Raw genomic sequence first — 9,347 nt, forward strand, 5'->3', positions numbered from 1 at the left:
TTGCCATGACAACCTTTCTTAATGTGTGTATAAATTTTATCTCTGTCTCTTTGCGGTTTTTATATTTTCCAGTACAGGGTCTAATTACAAGAATTGAGCTCTGTGGTATATTTCTATCTGGATGGTGCCCTGTAGAAATTATGTAATATTAGAAAATGCAAATCAAGCAGTAGGGCAGTCCTATAGCACAGTGTTGCCACAAAGGTAAATGTCATCTTGTTCTCTCTGTGATCAGAGATTTTTCTGGTTTCAAACCCAAGATGAAATTTGGGATTGAAGTAGAACTGTGAATCTGTTCTGTTTCTCTTTTTTTATATCTAGAAGATTCACAGGGTGATCTTAGGAAGTTTGGTACATTCTGGACCAACTCTCTTGGTTAGCCCTAAAACTGATCCAGCTACCTTGGGCTCTTCTCAATCTAATCAGTAGCTGATACCATAGGATGTCTCAGAACCACAAGACCCTTCTCTGCAATGGCATGCATGTGCACAGAGATCATCCAGAAGCAGCTTCCGGCCTAAGCCCCAATCCAGCAAACGCTCTGGGTATACCTCTTCACTTCCTTTTACACAATTTCCATGCCCAGCCTTCAAACAAAACACTTGAAAGATGTCCCACAGTCCATGTTATGATGTTTATAAAGGTTTTTGAGTTCATTTTTATTGTAAGAGGCACAATCACTACTGGCTATATAATTTGTGAGACCTAGTCGAGGAGGAAATCTCCTCTTCTCATGGCCCTGCCTTTTCAACATTTGGTGTATGCGACCCCAAGGAACTGAAATCTCCTGCACTGGGACACTTTACTGACTGGGGTGGTCTAAAGAGCCCTGCCAGTCACATGGTGAACATGCTGTGGTGCTGCCAGCCCAAAGCAGATGTTTCCTTGCCTTTCCTGAAAATTCTCCAAAACAGACTGCTTGTGGGCCCCCTCCAAACTTCACCCAGATCCCCACCGGAGGCTGAGGGTGACCACAGGGAAAAGTGAGCCTCCCCTCCACTCTCCTGCCAATGTAATCCAATGACTGCTCAGAGCAGAAGGCAATAGTGGTTGTAGTAGTGAGCAGAGTTGGGGAGAGGAAGGCTGGGTGGGGATCAGGGCACCAAGGAGCAGGCAGCTAGTCACTGAGAACCTGTAGGGGAAGGCATGCAGGTGGGCTCCAAGTCCCTGGTGCATGCTCCATGGTCCCATTGGACTTCACTTACAAAACACTAATTCAAAAATGAAATTATTAAGAATTTAAAGCCGGCCGGGTGTGGTGGCTCATGCCTGTAATCCTAGCACTTTGGGAGGCTGAGGTGAGCAGATCATGAGGTCAGGAGTTCAAGACCAGCCTGGCCAACATGGTGAAACCCCGTCTCTACTAAAAATACAAAAATTAGGCGTGGTGGTGCATGCCTATAATCCCAGCTACTTGGGAGGCTGAGGCAGGAGAATTGCTTGAACTCGGGAGGCGGAGCTTGCAGTGAGCTGAGATCAGCCACTGCACTCCAGCCTGGGCGACAGAGCAAGACTCTGTCCAAAAAAAAAAAAAAAAAAAAAAAAATTTAAAGACAGTGCCCCCAAAGCATTAAACCCCAAGCACAGTGTCCCTCTGAGAAGTGGAATTTGAGCAACTATGTTGATTGGAGTATAATTGGCCCCTGGACATGTCTGACTTTAGAGGGCATGGTACTTGTGACTCGGTGGTTTTTGAGGGCTATCCTTCTTGGTTGTATGCTAGTTGTTCTTGCAAATATCCATAAATGTCTCATTCACGATTTTTCTTTTAAGTGGTTTAAATCTCTCTAGAATGTCTTACAATTCTTTACAAAATAGGCAATGAATAGATGCCAATCTTTTTGTAAAAAAAGAAAAAAACAATTTCATAATACACATTTATTAAAGTTGCAAAAGTATATATATATATATATTTTTTTTTTTTTTTTTGAAACATGGTCTCTCACTCTGTCGCCTAGGCTGGAGTGCAGTGGCATGATCATTGCTCACTGCAGCCTCAACCTCCAGGGCTCAAGTGATCCTCCCACCTCAGCCTCCTGAGTAGCTGGGACTACAGGCTCAAGCCACCATGTCTGGCTAGTTTTTGTATTTTTTGTAGAGACAGTGTTTCACCATGTTGTCCAGGCTGGTCTGGAACTCCTGGATTCAAGCTATCCCCCCGCCTTGGCCTCCTAAAGTGCTGGGATTACAGGTGTGAGCCACCACACCCTGACAAAAGAATTCTAATACACTAAAAATCTCTTTTCTTAAACCATTTCACTCATGAAACTCTTACTTTCCTGTATATTAACCATAATTGCCAGAAAATTTTCTGCTGGAAGTTAAAATGATGTTTTCCCCTGAAATATCATTATAAAACCCTATGAAATATTTCAGTGATATGAATCATTCACTTAGTCATATGGGTAGACATTTAGATAATAGAAGTAGTTAACAGAAATCTGTGAGAAATATATATTGTTAATTCCTGTGGAGGAGGAAGGAAGAAATCCTACTGAAATATTTTAATTGTAGTTAAATTCAGTGTTCCCTGCCATTTTAAAATATCAAGATTATTCTGTTCTACTCCTTTCCTTCCAAGAGGATACATGAAATAACTTTGATAAAATCATGAATCAGTTTTTGTTTGCTGTTAACCTCTTCTGTATTCTATTTCATGAAAATAGCAATTGGTGGCCAAGAATACCCTTATTCTTATCAACCTTGTACTACATAAATGAGACATTATTACCAAGCATCATAGTATTCAGTTAGCAATTTTGTCAAAGTATAATCTCTTTGTTTGCAATATTATTGCAATGGACAAGAAACAAATTGTTTTTTAAAAAATTAGCAAGGTTTGAAAATTATAAATTTGATAGGTCAGTTAATATTTAGCATACAGGTTCTAATGGTATTAATGCGTAATCAGAAAAACTATTACATTTCAAACTCTGTAATTCATATTATTAAATGAAGGTTAGTATACTTTTCAGTAATAAAAACCCAGTTAATACATTTTGAAGCTTGAAGTTTAAGAAAATCTTCAACATAATTTAAAACAAAAATATGAATAGGCTAGACACAGTGGCTCGTGCCTGCAGACCCAGCTACTTGGGAGGCTAGGGCAGGAGAATGAGGTGGGTGGATCACCCAGGAGCTTGAGGCTGCAGTGAGCTAAAATGGCACCACTACACTCTAGCCTGGGAGACAGAGCAAGACCCTGTCTCTAAAAAAAATAAATAAATACAAATTTAAATATAAATAAACTATTTTTGAAAGATACATTTTCTATCCTATTCTTTTTTCTTTTCTTTTCTTTCTTTTTTTTCACTTTAACAAATCTACTTTAATTCCAAAAGAAATTAATCTAGGACGGTCAGTAATATACAACATACTTTTATGTTTCTTTTATAGGTATCTAATACAAGCTTATTTGTATATGTGCAATGTATAATAACTCTATCTTAGATATGAGTCCTAACAGGATAAAAATATTTTCTTGCAACTACTACTTTATGCCTATGAAGGGTGTGAGCTTGCAATGTCCTCCTGTCTTAAACCCAAGTTAATGACAGTGTCCTCTCAAAACTTTTCATAAATTATTAATGACCTAATTTCATTTAAAAAATAGTTTCAGCAGGCTGAGCACGATGGCTCACGCCTGTAATCCCAGCACTTTGGGAGGCTGAGGCAGGCGGATCACGAGGTCAGGAGAGCAAGACCATCCTGGCTGACACAATGAAACCCTGTCTCTACTAAAAATACAAAAATAACATTAGCTGGGTGTGGTGGTGGGCACCTGTAGTCCCAGCTACTTGGGAGGCTGAGGCGGGAGAATGGCGTGAACCCAGGGGGCAAAGGTTGCAGTGAGCTGAGATCGCACCGCTGCACTCCAGCCTGGGCGACAGAGCAAGACTCTGTCTCAAAAATAAAAATAAAAAAAGGTTTCAGCAAATATGAAAATAGAAAGTCCTGTTATTTGTCCACTCATAATATGAGGAAAAAAAGAGATGATACATTCCTCCATAGAAAAAGTGGGTTTAGAGAACAGTTCTGATAGTATTTCACATGGTGAAGTATCAAAAGGTCTAATAAGTAGCCCCCTTGCTCAGGGAAAAAAAAAATGATGTTAATGTGTTTCTCTTCCAAATTGCTTAGTAACTCCAAGTGATTTTCAAATTGGGGGGCAGATTACTGGCACTGAGTTCATCAAATTTAGATCTATCTTGAATAGGGACATTATAGAAAATCAAGAACATCTCTAACCCTGCATATCTGGTGGAGTCTGGAGTTAGGGACTACATGACCCAAGCCATCAGCTAAATGTGCCAAGAGATTGAACCGTAGATGACCATCTTCCAGGGAGATGTCTTGCCAATTACTAGAAAGAGATGAACCAAAAACTTCTTTAACATAAGATTCCAAACAACTCTGGAGATCTTCAGGTGGTGTGTATGCTCGGCTTTGTGAGGGTAGACACACTGAGGATAGATTCCTTTTTCACCTCTTGTACTGTCTCAGCAACCACTGGCTCTTTCTATTTTCTGGATCGAGACCAAAATTCTGTATGTGGTGCCCCTGAGACTGTCCACATGAAGACTTTTCTGGTAATGCCGGACACACATTGCGCTGCCATCTTCGATGAGATCCACGGGCCTCTCTTTTTTTTTCTTTTTTTGAGATGGGATCTTTTTCTGCCGCCCAGAGGTGGGATCATGGCTCACCGCAGCGCCTCAACTCCCTGGGTTCAAGTGATCCTCCTGCTTCAGCCTCCCCAGTAACAGAGACAACAGGCACATGCCACCAAGCCTGCCTAATTTTTTTATTTTTTGTAGAGACTGGGGTCTCACTCTATTACCCAGGCTGGTCTCAAACTCCTGGACTCAAGTGATCCTCCCCAGTCTGTCTCCCAAAGTGTTAGGGCTACAGGCCTGAGCTACCGCACCCAGCTAGCTACCCCATTCTTTTTTTTGAGATGGAGTCTTCCTCTGTCACCCAGATTGGAGTGTGGTGGCACAATCTCGGCTCACCACAGCCTCCACTTCCCGGGTTCAAGCAATTCTCTTGCCTCAGCCTCCTGAGAAGGTGGGATTACAAGCGTGAGCCACCACACCCAGCTAATTTTCTTTCTTTCTTTTCTTTTTTTTTTTTTGTATTTTCAGTGGAGACAAGGTTTCACCATGTTGGTTAGGTTGGTCTCGAATCCTTACCTGAAGTGATCCACCCGCCTCTGCCTCCCAAAGTGCTGGGATTACAGGCGTGAGACACAGCACCCAGCCTACCCCATTGCTATACATAGAACTACATTATAGTGCATAATTTAAAATTTACACTGTCCACTCTCTTATGGTTTCATGTTTAAAAAATTTTAATCTCTTTATCGTTTACAAAGAAGGGAGCTCTTTATTTTGGCATTGCTGATAAGGAAACCACTATAGATTACAAAATATTACAATATAATCCCTTCAGGTTGTGTTCCGGGTATACAGTGTGTCTTCTCTCTCTCTCTCTTTTTTTTTTTTTTTTGAGACAGAGTCTTGCTTTGTCGCCCAGGCTGGAGAACAGTGGCATGATCTCAGTTCACTGCAAGCTCTGCCTCCCAGGTTCACGCCATTCTCCTGCCTCAGCCTCCCGAGTAGCTGAGACTACAGGTGCACACCACCACGCCCAGCTAATTTTTTTGTATTTTTAGTAGAGACAGGGTTTCACTATGTTAGCTAGGATGGTCTCGATCTCCTGACCTCATGATCTGCGTGCCTCAGCCTCCCAAAGTGCTGGGATTATAGGCGTGAACCACCGCGCCAGGCCTTTTTTGTTTTTTGTTTTTTGTTTTGAGACAAGGTCTTGCTGTGTTGCCAGGCTGGAGAGCAGTGGCTCCATCAGGATCATGGCTCACTGCAGCCTCAATTTATCCAGCTCAAGTGATCCTCCCGCCTCAGCCTCCCGAGTTGCTGAGACTACAGATCCAAGCCACCAATGCCTGGCTAATTTTTGTATTTTTTGTACAGACAGGGTTTTGCCATGTTGTCCAGGCTGGTCTTAAAAACTCCTGAGATCAATGGATCTGTCCACCTCGTGAGCCACCGTGCCTGTACTCTCTTCTTTATAAGAGTAATTTTCGGTCGGGTGTGGTAGCTCACGCTTATAATTCCAACACTTTGGGAGGACGAGGTGGGCTGGTCACTTGAGGTCAGGAGTTCGAGACCAACCTGGGCAACATAGTGAGACTCCATCTCTACCAAAAGAAAAAATACAAAAATTAGCCAGGGATGATGGCATGCACCGTGTAATCCCTGTAATCAGGAGGCTGAGGAGGGAGAATAGCTTGAGCCCAGGAAGTGGAGGTTGCAGTTTCACCCTTATGAGAGACTTGGAGCCACACCACCCAGAGGAGCTGCTCCCAGATTCCTGATTCTCAGAAACTGTGTGAGATAACAATTGTTATCTTTTTCCAAAAAGAGTAGTTTCTTCTTGAAAAATGTCTTCTATTGTGGTAGTGGATAATATGAGGGAATTATAGTTGGTTTTGTTGGATATAAAAATGATATTGTGGCCAGGCACGGTGGCTCACGCCTGTGATCCCAACACTCTGGGAATCAGAGGTGGGCGGATCATCTGAGGTCAGAAGTTTGAGACCAGCCTGGCCAACATGGCGAAACCCCATCTCTACTAAAAATATAAAAATTAGCTGGGCATGGTAGTGTGTGCCTGTAATCCCAGCTACTCGGGAGGCTGAGGCAGGAGAATCGCTTGAACCCAGGAGGCAGAGGTTGCAGTGAGCCAAGATCACGCCACTGCACTCCAGCCTGAGCTACAAAGCAAGACTCTATCTCAAAAAAAAAAAAAAAAAGATATTGTGATTACGTAGCAAAATATCCTTGTTTTTTAGAGATATGTACTAAAGGATGTAGTGGTTAAATGTCCTGATTACTGTAATTATCTTTAAAATTCTTTAGCATAAGAATAAGATGAGAAGGTAAGGTAAAAATGGAAGACATTGTCACATGTCACAAATTAATGTTTATTCATTATATCATTCTCCATACTTGTATGTTTGTACTTTCATAATAAAGAGAAAAGGCCGGGTGTGGTGGCTCACACCTGTAATCCCGGCCCTTTGGGAGGCCAAGGTGGGAGGATCACTTGAGCTCAGGAGTTTGAGAATCCTGGGCAACATAGCGAGAGTCTGTCTCTGCAAAAATACAGATGCGCGCCTGTAGTGCCAGCTACTTAGGAGGCTTAGATTGGAGGATCACTTGAGGCCGGAAGGTCAAGGCTGCACTGAGCCAAGATCAGGCCGCTGTCCTCCAGCCTGGGTGACAAAGTGAGACCTTGACTCATAAAACAAAAATATCGTGGCCAGGCACGGTGGCTTATGCCTGTAATCCCAGGACTTTGGGAGGCTGAGGTGGGCAGATCACCTGGGTTCAGGAGTTTGAGACGAGCCTGGCCATAATGGTGAAACCCCATCTGTACTAAAAATACAAAAATTAGCCAGGTGTGGTGGTGCACACCTGTAATCCTGGCTACTAGGGGAGGCTGAGGCATGAGAATCACTTGAATCTGGGAAGTGAAGGTTGCAGTGCGCCAAGATCGTGGCTCCAGCCTGGGCAACAGGGTGAGACTCTGTCTCAAAAAAAAAAAAAAAAAAAAGAAACCCTTCCTGCAAAAACAAATTGAATTCACACAGCTATAAAGCATGGAATCCTGTATTGCACAGCTGTATTGCAGAGTAAGGATTTTTTTTTTTTAAGTAATTTGGTCTTTTTTTTTTTTTTTAAGAGACAGGATCTCACTGTTGCCCAGGTTGGAGGGCAGTGGCATGATCATAGCTCACTGCAGCCTCAAACTTCTGGATTCAAGTGATCCTGCCATCTCAGCCTCCCTAGTAGTGGGGACTAGAGGCATGCACCACCACACCTGGCTAATTTTTTATTTTGTGTAGAGACGGAGTCTCACTATGTTGCTAGGGCTTCTCAAACTCCTGAGCTCAAGGAATCTGCTTGCATTGGCCTCCCAAAGTGCTGGGATTACAGGCGTGAGCCACCGCACCTGGCCAATCACATCATCTTTTAATAAAAAGCTCTGTGTGCATTTATCCTGAGTACTGTGTAATAGCTAACAGATAACTTAAATCAAGTTGATGATAAAATTACTAAAAAAAAAAAGTCATCTTGGGTTGCATTAATAAAAGTATCCTTTCTGGCTGGGCACGGTGGCTCACGCCTGTAATCCCAGGACTTTGGGAGGCCGAGGTGGACAGATGACGAGATCAGGAGATCGAGACCATCCTGGCTAACATGGGGAAACCCCGTCTCTATTAAAAATACAAAAAATTAGCCGGGCGTGGTGGCAGGCACCTGTAATCCCAGCTACTTGGGAGGCTGAGGCAGGAGAATCACTTGAACCTGGGAAGTGGAGGTTATAGTGAGCCAAGATCGTGCCACTCCACTCCAGACTGGCAACGGAGCGAGCCTCCATCTCAAAAACAAAAAAAAAAAAGAAAAGAAAGAAAGAAATTAGCTGGCTGTGGTGGTGCATAGCCTGTAGTCCCAGCTACTCGGGAGGCTGAGGCAGGAGAATTGCTTGAATCTAGGAGGCGGAGGTTGCAGTAAGCCGAGATTGCGCCACTGCACTCCAGCCTGGCGACAGAGTGGGTCTCCGTCTCACAAAAAAAAAAAAAAAAGAAAGAAATCCTTTCTAATTTGGGGAGATAAAAGTCTCACTGGACTTGTAGAAAAATAATTTACGTTCATTTTAGAGAAATTAAGATGAGTAAAACTAAAAAACCCCTACAATTTGGCCGTTCAGATTATACGCACACACACTATACATTTACAAATTGCCTTTCAGAAAGGTTATATCAAATTCATGAATATATATGGTTGGTATTGTCATAATTGTCATTCTTTGTAATCTTTGTCAATCTGATAGGTGAGAAATGTTATCTTTTTATTTTACTTGCATTTCTTTGATAATTGGGGTATCAAACCTTTTTTAGTTACATTTATTGACTATTTGTATTTCTTATTTTGTAAATTTGCCTTTTGCTTGTTTGTTTGTTTTTTTGAGACGGAGTCTTGCTCTGTCGCCTAGCCTGGAGTGCAGTGGTGCGATCTTGGCTCACTGCAACCTCCCGGGTTCAAGTGATTCTCCTGCCTCAGCCTCCTGAGTAGCTGGGATTACAGGCGTGTGCCACCGTGAATTTTTGTATTTTTAGTAGAGATGGGGTTTCACCATGTTGGTCAGGCTGGTCTCAAATCCTGACCTTGTGATCCGCTCCCCTCAGCCTCCCAAAGTGCTGGGTTTACCGGCGTGAGCCACCGTAAATTTGCTTGTTTATGTCCTTTTCTCTATTGGGTATT

General features: G+C 42.7%; 1 pseudogene; it reads right to left on the bottom strand.

Annotated features, from left to right (window-relative positions):
- Window positions 1-3,072: 3,072 nt before the first annotated feature.
- On the bottom strand, window positions 3,073-7,653 carry LOC129397304 (large ribosomal subunit protein mL50-like; annotated as a pseudogene).
- Window positions 7,654-9,347: the final 1,694 nt, after the last annotated feature.

This window comes from Pan paniscus, chromosome 13 (genome assembly GCF_029289425.2).
Source record: "Pan paniscus chromosome 13, NHGRI_mPanPan1-v2.0_pri, whole genome shotgun sequence".
Classification (NCBI taxonomy): Eukaryota; Metazoa; Chordata; class Mammalia; order Primates; family Hominidae; genus Pan; species Pan paniscus.